Source organism: Diospyros lotus, chromosome 3 (assembly GCF_014633365.1).
Source record: "Diospyros lotus cultivar Yz01 chromosome 3, ASM1463336v1, whole genome shotgun sequence".
NCBI lineage: Eukaryota > Viridiplantae > Streptophyta > Magnoliopsida > Ericales > Ebenaceae > Diospyros > Diospyros lotus.
Window position 1 is genome coordinate 29,118,260 of NC_068340.1, and position 14,086 is coordinate 29,132,345.

Consider the following 14,086-nt stretch of genomic DNA (forward strand, 5'->3'; position numbering starts at 1 on the left):
ATGTTAAACTCTTCAAGTTGCATCACCAACTTTTCAAATTGATTTACAATTTTTTTCCTACTTTTTCTAGAATAATCCCTTTAAATATCTATTTTCTAAAAATGATCATTTCCAAATTTTTCTTCTATTCCAGGATATTTTCTTCTACAATTATATTATTCTAAAAAAGTGCATTAATTCAACACTCTTCCTTAATGCACTTCTTCAATTACTTCGAGTAGTTCTTTGAGTAGCTCAAACTTTGATCATGGTTAAGCTTTCGTGAAATATTAGCAAGTCATTCTTCTGTTTTACAATATTGGAGCTTGATCTCTCTGCTAATTGTGGCTTCTCGTCAAAAGTGATACTTGATCACAATGTGTTTAGTTATGTTATAATATATTGGCTTCTTTGTTGTAGTTATTGTTAACTTATTGTCATAAAAGATTTAAGTTAGTTTTTGTTGGCATCCTTTCATGTCTTCAAGTATTCTTCTTATCCAAATTGCTCGACTTGCTATTACCGCTAATACCACATATTTTGGTTCAGCTAATGATTTTGCAACTGTTTCTTACTTCTTTGATACTAATGAAAATAGTACTCTTGATCCCATAATGAAGATATAACCTGAAGTGCTCTTCATATCATCGACTAATCCTACCCAATCATTATCAATATAGCTAATTAATCTTTACTTTGTCACTTGGTTGATAGAGTATCTTGTACTTCTTCGTTCCTTGCAGTCTCGAGATGAATTTAACTTGGATTTTGTATGAACCTTGATGATAGGCTTGTCGCATACATTATGTCAAGCTATGTAGTTATGAGTTAGAGAAGACTTCTGTAAATAGAGCCATCAACTTTCTTTGAGTCATCGTTTTTCATTAGTTTTTGGTTTTTAGTAAGTGGTGTAGTGACTGGCTTGCATCTTTTCATCTTGAACTTCTTCAAGAGATTATTCGTATACTTCCTCTAGGGAATAAAAAACTTGTCTTAGTCTTGGCTAACCTCAATGCCAAGAAAGTAGTGCACCAATTCGAGATCACATATCTAAAAGGTCTTCATCATATCTTCCTTGAATTCATTGATCGTCTCCTCATTGTTTCTTGTGTAGACTAAACCATCAACGCATAAGGAGAGAATTAGTGTGTCTTTACCTTGAGTCTTGACGTGTGGTGTAAGCTCGCTTTCACTCCACTTGAATGCTTGGCTAGTGAAGTAGTCATCAATTTGACTATGCCAGACTCACAATGCTTGCTTTAGCCCATAAAATGTTTTTTCAATCTTAGCACTTTTCTTTCTTTGCCTTTCTCGATAAACCTTATGGTTGCTCCACATAAATTTCTTGTTCTAAATATCCACTCAGGAATGCAGATTTCATGTTGAGATAATATATATATCTTCCAACTCTTTTGAGCTGCAAGTCCGATTAGAGCTCATATTGTATAAGGCATGTCATTGGAGCAAATGTCCTATTGTAATCAATCCCCAAAAGATATCCTGCTACTAGTCTTGCTTTGCGCTTTTGAAATGTCCTATCAAGATTTAGCATTGTCTTGTAGACCCACTTTACTTGTATTATATCTTTGTCTTCGGCTTGATCCACCAATTCCTAGGTTTCATGCTTCTTAATCATCTTGATTTCTTCCTCCATTGCTTTAACCCATACTTCTTCTTTTCGAGCTTCCTCAAATGATGTTGGCTCCACCATCGCCATTAATGCTACATTAGCATACTTAGGATTTGGTTTCTTGGACAACTTAATTTTCTTAACCGTTCATGCTGTGGCATTTTAACTTCTACTTTGATATCTTCTTGTGTTGACTCATCTTCTTCCACTTTACCGTTAACAATTTTTGAGCTTGTTGGTGGCTGTGAAAATTTAATGATCAGCAACCTTAGAGTTGACTATTCTCTTATTTCTTCTTGTCTTGAAACTTTATTTGTTGGAATCATGACACTCTTTTTCTCAACTTGGTCTTCTTCCCAATTCCAAGAAGCATTTTCATCAACTCCACATCTCGGGTGATGATCAACTTCTTAGACTTCAAATTGTAGATCTGATAGCCTTTTGATTAAGTGTTGTAGCCCAAGATTTTTTTTTTTTTTAATTTTCTGATCAAGCTTGTTTTTCTTCTTTGTTGGAATATGAACATAACAAAGACTTCCAAAGACTCTTAGGTGCTTAGCTGACGCTTCTTTCTACTCCATGCTTCAATTGGTGTGACATCACAAACAACTTTAATTGGACATTTGTTTAGTAGATAAACTGCTATACATAGCCTCAACCCAAAATTTATTGGACATATGTTTATCTTTAAGCATCAATCTTGCTATCTCCATGACGGTTCTATTCTTCTGTTCTGAGACTCTATTTTGCCTAGGAGCATAATCAACGATCAGTTGATGCTCTATTCCTTCATTTTTGCAAAATTTGTCAAACTCTTTAGAGTTGATGAGCCGGCACTTTATTTCTCCACATAGCGTTCTTGAATTTATGCAATTCCCAATGGATATCATCTTCACTAGGCCGCAAGTAATGTGTGAACTAACTGCAATTTAGCTTTCACCTTCCACGAGCTATTAAAGGGAAATGATTGATGAAGTTGCTTTCCGAGCATGCACCATTCGCAAACTTTGTCCATTACATGTATTTCCAAAGACTATGCCAATGCCTTTAACATCAAGGTACACATCATTGTATTGCACCTTTCACTTCATGTTCCGATTGATCTCTTTGAAGATGTCTTCATAGCTTGTCATATGGTTGCTTGCGCTGCTGTTAAGATACCACACATTGTTCTTCTTCTCATTTGTTTCATGACAGAAATAGAATATATAGGTAATCCCTTCTTTCATTTCTTTTGTGTAGTTTACTTGATATCTTTCCCTCAAGCAGCATTTTTCCATGTGCCCAAACCTCTTACATTTTCGACATTACAGCTTTCCTCAGTGCCAACAATATCTCCAAATGGCTTGTTTTGATACAAATGTGACACGACTGATATCTTGCTTCTATGTCTCCTCCATTTCTAGAAACTTAGGTAGTTTTTTTTTCATATTTCAATTTTCAGTTTTGAGTTTTAAATTCATTTTTAGTTTTATATTTTGAGTATCTATTTTGAAATTACTGAAAACGCATTCTTTTTATCATTCTGAAAAATTATTTCTCAAAATAGAAAATTGAAAAACGCGTTTATTTTGAAATTTAGAGAAAAAAATATTTTATAATATTTTATTCAATGAATTTGATTATTCAATAAATTGGAACAATTTAATACTAGTATATTATTAAGTAATATATACATTTTGAAGTTGGTGAATCTCGCAATATTTTTTTTCTAGTTACAAAAATAAAATACAAACAAAAAAAATTAATTTTCAACAGCCAGATCAGGCTGGATCTGAAAATTAATTTCCAAACTTTCATCCACTGTCGACCGGTGATTCCAACTATCAAGACCAATCATCGGCTTCACCTCACCACGATGACCAACATACCCCAAAATAGGTTTGATCTGATGGTTAAATCTTTGTATATCTGGCTTTTCATTTTTTGCCCACACCCCTCCCCCAAATATATACATATATACATCTATATATATATTATAACAAAACAGCCGCCAAATCATTTTCCCACCCATTTTCAGTTTCTATTTTGATATTTTATTATGTTTTGTTTATTTTTTTTCTTACCCGAAATAGAATTTTCGTAAATCATTAAATAAACCTAGATTTGTGAAAAATATATAGTTCTTGGAATCTGTAGATAATGTTTTTTAGCTAAAAAGTATTTGGAGAATGTGTAAGCATGATATATGAAGAGACAAGATATAATCTATATTATTAATTCTTAAATATTAATATAAAATTTTAATTAAAATAAATTACAGAAAAATAAAAAAAAATAAATCGAGAGAAATTTTGAGATATCAAGTATTATCATCAAATACCGACTCCCAAATAAAATTTTTTTAAAACAAAATTTAATTTTTTATTTAATTTTTCATAATTTATCTCTCATTCTCTCTCAATAAAGCCACCACTACTTACTCTAAAACCCTTAATTAGTTTTAAAATCATGCAAAAAAAAGTATAAATTTTATATATGTTTATGTTATTACTTAATTTTAAAAAATAATTAATTGGTAGTGTAATACCCCATGTTCGTATAAGGATGCCACGTAATTTTAATAAGTTTAGAATATTGAAAAATTGGTTTTATAGCAATTTCAGGTACCGAATCAACTGTAGGGAATGTCTCGGAGTGAAATTGTCTAAGGAAAATGATATGGTCTCGATATGAGTTCCGAGTTAGGATTTGTGGTATCAAAAGTCGAATCGGGAACAGTTTTCGGTACAGCTAAAATACAGCTGCCATTTAGGCTGTAAAACCGAATCGTGGTAGGAAACTCCCGAAAAATCAATGGAATCCTAGGGGGCTCTGGTTTTGCGTAATGAGCAACCCTTCAGTGGTTTTAGGATGAAACGATAGCCTGATGAGGACACTGAGACAAAATCATTTAAATCGAGTAACTTTAAAGCTATTAATTTTGCGTTTTCGGTATTATAATGCAATTTAATTTAGTATTTGAGGGCATATTTGCAGGGTATTTTATAAGTGAAATAGGGATAAATTTTTAGATTAAAATATGTAATTTTTCTCTTATTATAGTTTAATATATAGTTATATATATAATTATATATATATCCGCGTAAGGGCCACGCCTCTACAAATCCATCCCATGCCCTGCAAGCCATGATTTACGGGAGATTTTGTACGCTAAGGGAGTCTTTCACGCCAAGGGGTATGGGCAAGGCAGTGAGAAGTGGGGCGGGATGCCTATAAATAGAGGGGGAAGAATGAGAATGAAGGGGGGTAGGGGACTCGGGCTTGGCCGAGAGAGAGAAGGAGAAGGAGGGAGATCGAGAGGGAGCTGGGAGCTCGCAACGGCGGCCGGAGGCAGCTACGAGGGAAGCCACAATGAAGTAGCGGAGGCGGCCGAAGCTAGCCGTAAGAGGCGGACAGCAACCATGGCCGCAAGCCGCGGCCATGGCAGCCCGAGCTTGAAGCTCTCAAGCGAGCTGGTGCGGCGGCCCAGCAAGGTGCGCAGTGGCTGGCGAAGCGGAGGAGACCGACTGGTGAGGCCGAAGGCAGCCGGAGAGGCCGCGAGCTCCAGCTGCAGCAAGGCTGCACCAACTGCGGCCAGTGGCGGTTGCGGACAACTCCAGCGGCGGTCGGGGAGGCCGGAGTCAGGCGGCAGGCCAGAAGGCGCACAGCGGCGACCGTGGGCATGGCGGTTCGCGCGCAGGAGGAAGCGGGAGGAGGAAGAAGAAGAGAGGGAGAAGAAAGAAAAAGAAAAAGAAAAAGAAAAGAAAGGAAAAGAAAAGAAAAGAAGGAAAATAGGGAAAAAAATATCAAAAAAATGTCAAAAATAGGAAATAGTGGTTTATTAAAATTCCGGAGCTTTTGGCAAGAAAAGCGGCCCGGGAAATCGTTTCAAGGATATGGCACGCAAATCGATGAAGCCAAAGATGCTAAGTCAAGGTAAGTAAAATTCTCTAGAAAATTTCAGAAATTCAAGAATATTATTTTATGAATTTTCGTAGCAAAATAATTGAGAAAATATTTTAGAAATATTTAATTTGGAATTATTGAGGAAAAAATAGGAAGAAATGGAGAGAAAATTATAGAAAATGCTAGAAATTATGGAAAAATAGGTTTTAATGTTTATTTAAATAATTATGGTGATTAGGATACTTTGAGGCTAAAGTTGAAATTAATTATGGTGATTAGGATGCTTTGAGGAATAAGTTGAAGTGACTTGTTAAATTTTGATATTGGCACGCAAATCGAGGTGATGTACGAGGCAAGGCACGGATATCGAGGTAGCCCGATAAGCTTGAGAATGTAAGTGGTAATCCCCAATTAAAGTTAGTTTATGAAAAATGGTTGGGTTGTAAGTGATTTATGCTCCTCGAAAATGTTTTCATCATATTGACATGCCTTGATATGTATCCATCACGTAGACTACATACATGACATGACTATGAAATGCATAAATACACGTTGATATCATTGATCACTCGCATTTGAGGCCTTAGGGAGTACGAACTGGCACCGCTACTTTACCAAGAGTGCACCCATATACCTCGGTTTTGAAAGAAGGGGGCCGTAAAAATGGTAGGTAGCATGATGGGTGCAGTTGACATCTACGAGGTAAGACATTGCATACACACATGATATAGCATTATGTACCCTTACTTAGATGATTCATCATCTAACTTGGGTTTTGCCCCTGGAATATTCAAACGTTCCACGTGGAGATTGTAGCAGATTCGAGGATAAATGAGGCATGAAACGGCACTTAGCAGAGAAAGTGTATGAAGAGTGAAATGTATGTTGTGCAGCCCATGTGTTTAAGTTTTGCTACTTTAGATTCTGAACGTTTTGAGAAATGTTGAAAATGTAAGAATTTATTTATGATTAATGTTAAGATATCAGGTTTCGATCTTTGTTTCCGCATTTGATGTGTATAGTGATTCTCTTTCGAGAAAAAATGATTGGGAATTCTGGGACGGATTTGAGGTAAGATGTGATTTAGAATTAAGTTTGAAAGAAAAATTTTATTGTCCCGCAATTTTCCCAATTTATAACGCGTCCGAGAAAACGGGATGTTACAGGTAGGTTATGTTAAATTAGTTATTTAGGCAAAATTTAATTATTTTAAATAAGTCGTTTAAGTTATTTTGACAAAATTAATATTTTGTATAGGCTATTTATATTTATCATATGTTGTCATATTTCTTTTAAAAAATTTATTATGTTTTATATTTTTATTATTGACAGCAGAAATATGTGAAGTCATATATGGATAATTAATTTTGAAATTTTGATTATTATCATTTATATAATTAATTGATTATTTAAATTATTTTTATTTTTTATATATAGTTTAATTAATTTAATTTTTTTATAATTTTAAATGTTATAATTTTATATATAACTTAAATATTATAATTTTATTTTTTAACTTTATTTTTTTATTGCTTTCTTAAAAATTGACATGTCTTGAATGTGGTAATTAATTGTCAAGAGGAATATGTAAAATATGTATGGATAATCAATTTCAAAAATTTATTATTGTCATTTATATAATTAATTAATTATTTAAATTATTTTTATTTTATATATAGTTTAATTAATTTAAATTTATTTTTTAAAATTTTAAATGTTATAATTTTATTTTTGTAACTTTATTTTTTTTATTACTTTCTTAAAAATTTGACCATCTTGAATGTAGTAATTGATTGCCAATAGAAATTTGTGAAGTCATGTATGAATAATTAATTTCAAAAATTTGATTATTATAATTTATATAATTATTTAAATTATCTTTATTTTATATATAGTTTAATTAATTTGAATTTATTTTATTATAATTTTAAATTTTATAGTTTTATATAATTTTATAGTTTAATTAATTTAATTTAATTTTTTAAAATTTTAAATGTTATAATTTTATATATAACTTAATTGATTATTATCATTTATTTAATTAGTTTAATCGTACTTTTGGTTTTCAATCAATTAATTTTAATCATATTTCTGTTTTGTTGTGAATAAGTTTTGTGTAACAACTTAATTTTTTGAAAATCATCTTAGCATTAAGTTTTTCAGTTAATAGTTATTTTTTAACTTTATTTTTTTTGTTACTTTCAAAAAATTTTGACCTATCTTAAATGTGGTAATTAATTGTGAGAGAGAATATGTGAAATCATGTATTGATAATCAATTTTAAAAATTTGATTATTATAATTTATATAATTAATTAATTATTTAAATTATTTTTTCTTTATATATATCATTTAATTAATTTAAATTTATTTTTTTAAATAAGTCATTTAAGTTATTTTAACAAAATTAATATTTTGTATAGGCTATTTATATTTATCATATGTTCTCATATTTCTTTTAAAAAATTTATTATGTTTTATATTTTTATTATCAGTAGGGGAAATATGTGAAGTCATATATGGATAATTAATTTTAAAATTTTGATTATTATCATTTATATAATTAATTGATTATTTAAATTATCTTTATTTTTTATTTATATAGTTTAATTAATTTAAATTTATTTTCTTATATTTTTAAATGTTATAATTTTATATATAGCTTAAATATTAAAATTTTATTTTTTAACTTTTTTTTTATTACTTTCTTAAAAATTTGTCCTATCTTGAATGTGATAATTGATTGCCAGCATATATAGATAATCAATATGTAAAGTTATGTCAATGTGAACAGATTTTGTCTAATAGCTTAATTTTTTATAAGTCGTCATAACATTAAGTTTTTCAATTAATAGTTATTTTTTAACATTTTTTTTATTGCTTTCTAAAATTTTTGACTTATCTTGAATGTGGTAATTAATTGTTAGGAAGAAGATGGGAAATCATGTATAGATAATCAATTTTGAAAATTTGATTATTATAATTTATATAAGTAATTGATTATTTAAATTATCTTTATTTGATATATATAATTTAATTAATTTAAATTTATTTTTTATAATTTTATATATAACTTAAATGTTATAATTTTATTTTTTAACTTTTTTTTTGTTGATTTTTTAAAATTTGACATGTTTTAAATGTGGTAATTGATTGTCAGAAGAAATATGTGAAGTCATGTATGGATAATCAATTTTAAAAATTTGATTATTATCATTTATGTAATTAATTATTTATTTAAATTATCTTTATTTTATATATAGTTTAATTAATTTAAATTTATTTTTTTATAATTTTAAATGTTATAATTTTATATATAACTAAATGTTATAATTTCATTTTCTAACATTATTTTTTTTTATTGCTTTCTTAAAATTTTGACCTATCTTAAATGTGATAATTGATTGACATGAGGAATATGTAAAGTCGTATATGGATAATCAATTTTAAAAATTTGATTATTATCATTTATATAATTAATTGATTATTTAAACTATAATGACCTTAAATTGGGCCTAGGTGTTTTTCATATTTAATTTTAACTCAAGGGTATTCTAAATGTGGGTCGAAGTATTTTAACAATTCATTTTGATGGCATGAAATGATTTTAGATTAATATGAAATTTTCTTGGTGCATGTGATCATGAATTTAAGTATATGGGTCTAATTTCTAAGAATTTGAGAAATTAATGTTTTGGACTCCATTTAAATAATTAAATGTGTTCATGGGTTTATCAAGTGGGTTAAATAAATTGTTGGGTTGGGCTTAGGCCCAATGATAAAAGAGATTTAAATTTTTTTTATGTGAAAAAAAAAAGAAAAAGAAATTAAAATAAAAATAATTGTCAAATGTCAAAAACGCCACAAAAAGCTTGTCTGTTATAAAAAAAAAGAGAGGGGCAAATCAGTCTTTTGGGAAGGGGAACAATGCAGTCTAGCAGCCTTTTCTGTTGCATCTTTTATTTTTTTTCAGAGACCATATCCCTACTTTTCAGCACCTATAATATACCCATGTTACCTACTGTTGCATTGCATCTTCTTCTTCACTCGTTGCTGTGTGTTTTCAGTTGCTGGGGAGTTTTTGCACCTCATCAAGCAAGTTTCTCCTGTATTTTTATTACATTCTCAAGTTCAAATTTCTATCCATACACTCCTTATGCATTATGTGAAATATAATCATCTGTTATTTTGTTTCACTATATTTCAACTATGGCTCTGTTTCTCTATTCCCTGTGAGTCTCTTTGATGTATCCAAATGAGGTTTGATTTACTCCAAGGTTTACTTCTGGAATGGCCACTTCTATTCTTTACAGAGGTTTTGTTCTTTTGTGGGGGTAAATAAAGATTATATATATTATATATATACCTATATACTCGCGCGGAGAAGCTGCAAGTTTGAAGCAGCAAGTCTGGGCGCTCTTCCCCTGTTCCAAGCAAAACACACACACATCTATATATATATATATATATAACAACCACCATTGTTGTACCAGTTGAGTGACCCATTAGTATTTACATCCATATATATATATATATATATGCTAACAGCCCTTGTATATACATGTACGCACGCCCTTGTTTCTGTCCCAACCAATCCATCATTTTCATATTCATATAGAGATATATATATATATAAGCGCGACAGTGTAATCCCGCTACTTATTCGGATACCCCCATGCTTTATTCAAACCGTATAGATATATATATATATATATTATGCAACCATCCTAATGTCCCCCTGTCCCAAGCTGATCCACCCCATTACATTCTCATACATATACATATATATGTGCGGCAGTGTAACTGCTTGATTGGAAGCGCTATCTCTCTCTCTCTTAAGCCTCTGTTATGTTAATAGTCTTATGTTAACAAAAAGTAAACCCACTGAAAGCAAGGCACCCAAATAGTACAAATAATATATATATATACACATTTTAAGCATCCAAATAAATAATATATATATATATAAACGTATACACACCCGCTATAAATTAAAGGCACCCAAGTAAGTAATATACACACCCACTATAAATTAAAGGCACCCAAGTAAGTAAGTAATATATATATATATATATGTAAACACATGCACCCACGCACCCTCTGAAATTTAAAGTCCCACCTAGAAATATATATATATAAATATATACATAAAATGATTCTCTCTCATAATTATTCTTGTAAAGGAGAATTTTTGGTCCAGAAGTCTTTTCTGGTTTTTCTTTAATTATATATATATATATATATTAGAATACATTCTACCTAATTTTGATGTCTTAAATTGAATAATTCAAATTATATGTAAAGAAAAATACATATATAAATGTTTGGTATGCATACAAATAAATTGCAACGAATTCATTAGTAAATTGATTAAACTAATTCATGAGTAAATTATTATATTTGGTGTGCATATTTGATATAAGTGGAAAAACTATTTAGTATTGTGAGATGGGTATAAAATATATATATAGCTATGGCATTGGTTTGTGAGATGAAATTCTTGATGTTTATATAGATGTGGAAGTAAATGCGTGACGCATTTCACACACATTCAATATGATCATATTATATGACACAGTATTATTTATCTTTGCGCACCTAATATTTTGCGCGGAGGGAAATGGTATCTTAGAGCATCTGGCGCGGGACGAGGTGGCCATAGCCCGACAAGTTGGCTCCATATTATTTGTGAATTTTATTTACATGAATGCACATTGGCATATGTGAATTGATGGCTTGCGAGCCTACGAGATTTGATTTTGACACTTAATTTCATATGCACACTTGCATAGTAATATATAGTGACATGATGTATTTAAATTGAAATTTATAAAGTTATAAATGTTGAATCTTGTATAAAACTGTCGAGTTCTTGATTATTCTTTTTGGTGTCACCATATTCTTGATTCATGTTCATTATTCATTGCTTTTCGAACTTGCTGAGCCTTGTGGCTCACTTGATCTTCCTTGCAGTTCTAGGTAAAGGAAAGACTGTTTTCGGGGGCGAGTCCAGTGGGACTAAGGCCTAGGGATAGTGGTGTACGGAGACGCGTCCTAACTTGAAGATCCTGGTTGGTGTTTAGGTGAGCCTTGAGATAAAATGATTTTTATTTTGTTAGTTAACAATAGAGCCTCTTATTTGTTTGTATGGTCTTCGAGCCCAAACTCATGAGATATTAGGAATGTAACTGAACTTTAATTTAGTTTCCACTGCTAGTAATGAAATGAGATGTCTATTTATTTATGGTTTGTTCTATATCATCTCTGTGATGACCTCCTTTCGAATATCCTATGCTAGCGGGAATATTCGAGAGTGGGCCCTTACATAAATTGTCTTTATTTTATATATAGCTTAATTAATTTAAAATTATTTTTTATAATTTTATATATAACTTAAATGTTATAATTTTATTTTTTAACCTTATTTGCAAATGTAGTGAAGTTTTTAGTGTGATGAAGTTGGTAATTAATCCTAATTTGATCTCTAAGTGCACGTGTATGCTAGAAGCAAGTCAGGTTAGTATAGTGTTTAAGGTTTGTAATGTGTTAAGAATGATTATGTGCTAAAACATATTCTAACGTGTTATGTACATCTTTCTCAACAGCAAGAGTCTGATCTTTATTGAAATATTGAAAATACCAAAATTGAGGAGAAAAATGTGCTTCATCAATTTTCATAATTTAATGTTTATATTTGTAAAATAAGTTTGGGGATTCCTAATATGTATGATGCAAGTACTAATTAATGACATTATATTCTAGATTTTTTCATCTAATGATGAGGTTACTATGTCGTTGAAGTCGGGTCGTGAGTTATAGATACATTAAAAAACTATGAAAGGTGTTTTACCAAAAAGGCTCTCCTTTGTGATTTGTTGACTAATGCAACTAAGAAGATTCAATTAATGATCAAGAAAGAGAATAACTGAAAAAAGTTTATTTGATTGGTTTCGGATTATAATTTTTTTTTTATTATAACCTATTCCTATAAAAATTTTGAGGTTGTTTTGTTAATTGCTACTGAATTTTATTTATTGACTTTTGTTATAATTTCTTATGCAAGGTAAACTTGGTTTGCTGATTTTTTATTTCTAAATATTTTGGTTGTTGCTGGATTTATATCTAGACAATTTGTTTGACCTACATGTTTTTTTTATTATTATTATTTAGTTTTTTTCTTTTTTTTTTTTACTGATTCACACTTATGTATTTGCTTATTTTTTATGTTATTTCACTTCTATTTATTTGTATATTTTTTTTAATCAACTAATTTATAGTGGGTGTCTAACATTCCTAAGTACATTCTTACTTGCATTTTTTTTTTTCACTACACAAATTATTCTTTTCAATGTATTGCTCAAGAATTTATCATAATTTAGCTATAGTTTAATAACATGCATAATATTGAAATAATAACGAATGAAAAACATCTTCAATCAAATAATTAATAAAACGGATCGAGAAATCATCATTTATACTGAGTAATCAACTACTTTACTACTGAGAATTCAGAATAAGACATGCCACATTTTTAGTGTTTCATGCATCAAAATAAAAATATTGTGTTAGAAGTGGTAGACGTTAACCTCACTTTAACGAGTCACAAATACTATAGACGTTGGATACAATCTTTTGTTAAATACACACATATGTATTAGTAGAAAGACTATAATAAAAGCATAAAAAATGTCAAACAAAAAAGGACATACATATTCCGGAATAATTGAATAACTAATTTTGTTGTATGTTTGTTCATTTCTCACGATTGTAACATGATTATTTTGTTTATTTTCTACTTTTTTATTATGATTTTCATTTGTTATAACTACTGAATTATGTAACTTATGCTTTAACGATTATATTTTTTCTTGCGATATTCGTGCATCGCACGGGTGATGCACTAGTATATATATATATATATATATACAGCAACAAGAATGAACAAAGAGAGAATCAATCTAGACAGAAAGGGCAGAGAAGATGAAGAGGCAGTGGTTGAAAATCGTAGATGAGGCGGAGATGCAGTGGTTGTGGCTCTTCACAATGGTCGAGCGTAGTGGCGAAAGAGGCAATGGTCGGGCCTCAGTGATGGTTATCGAGCGACAATGGTGACATAGATATGATGACTGAAAAGGCCTTGGTTATCGATAGTAGCAGCAGTGGCTGGCTGCTTAGAGAATAGAGAAGACGAGAAGATGGTAGAGTAGGCGATGAGTGCATAGAGAGAGTGGGAAGTTGTTCGTTTTCCACGTTTTGGGATTTTTTTAGCATATTTTGTTTGAAAACACTAAAAATAATTTTTTGTTTTTTGAGTTTTTTTTACCAAGTTTTCTTTGTTTTCAAAAATACGTTTTTGAAAACATGAAAGTAAATATGTTTTCACTATTTTAAAAAATTGAAAACTAAAAGCGATCTGAAAATAACAAAGAAAATAGGCCCTTATCATTTTCTATAATTATTTTTGAATTTTCTTTCATTATTTTTGGATTTTTGAGACCTTATATTTAATTTAGACTGAAAAGCATTTTCAAATGTATTTTCTTTACACTTACTTAGTCTTTTTTCATATGCTTCAAGAGGGCCAAGTAAT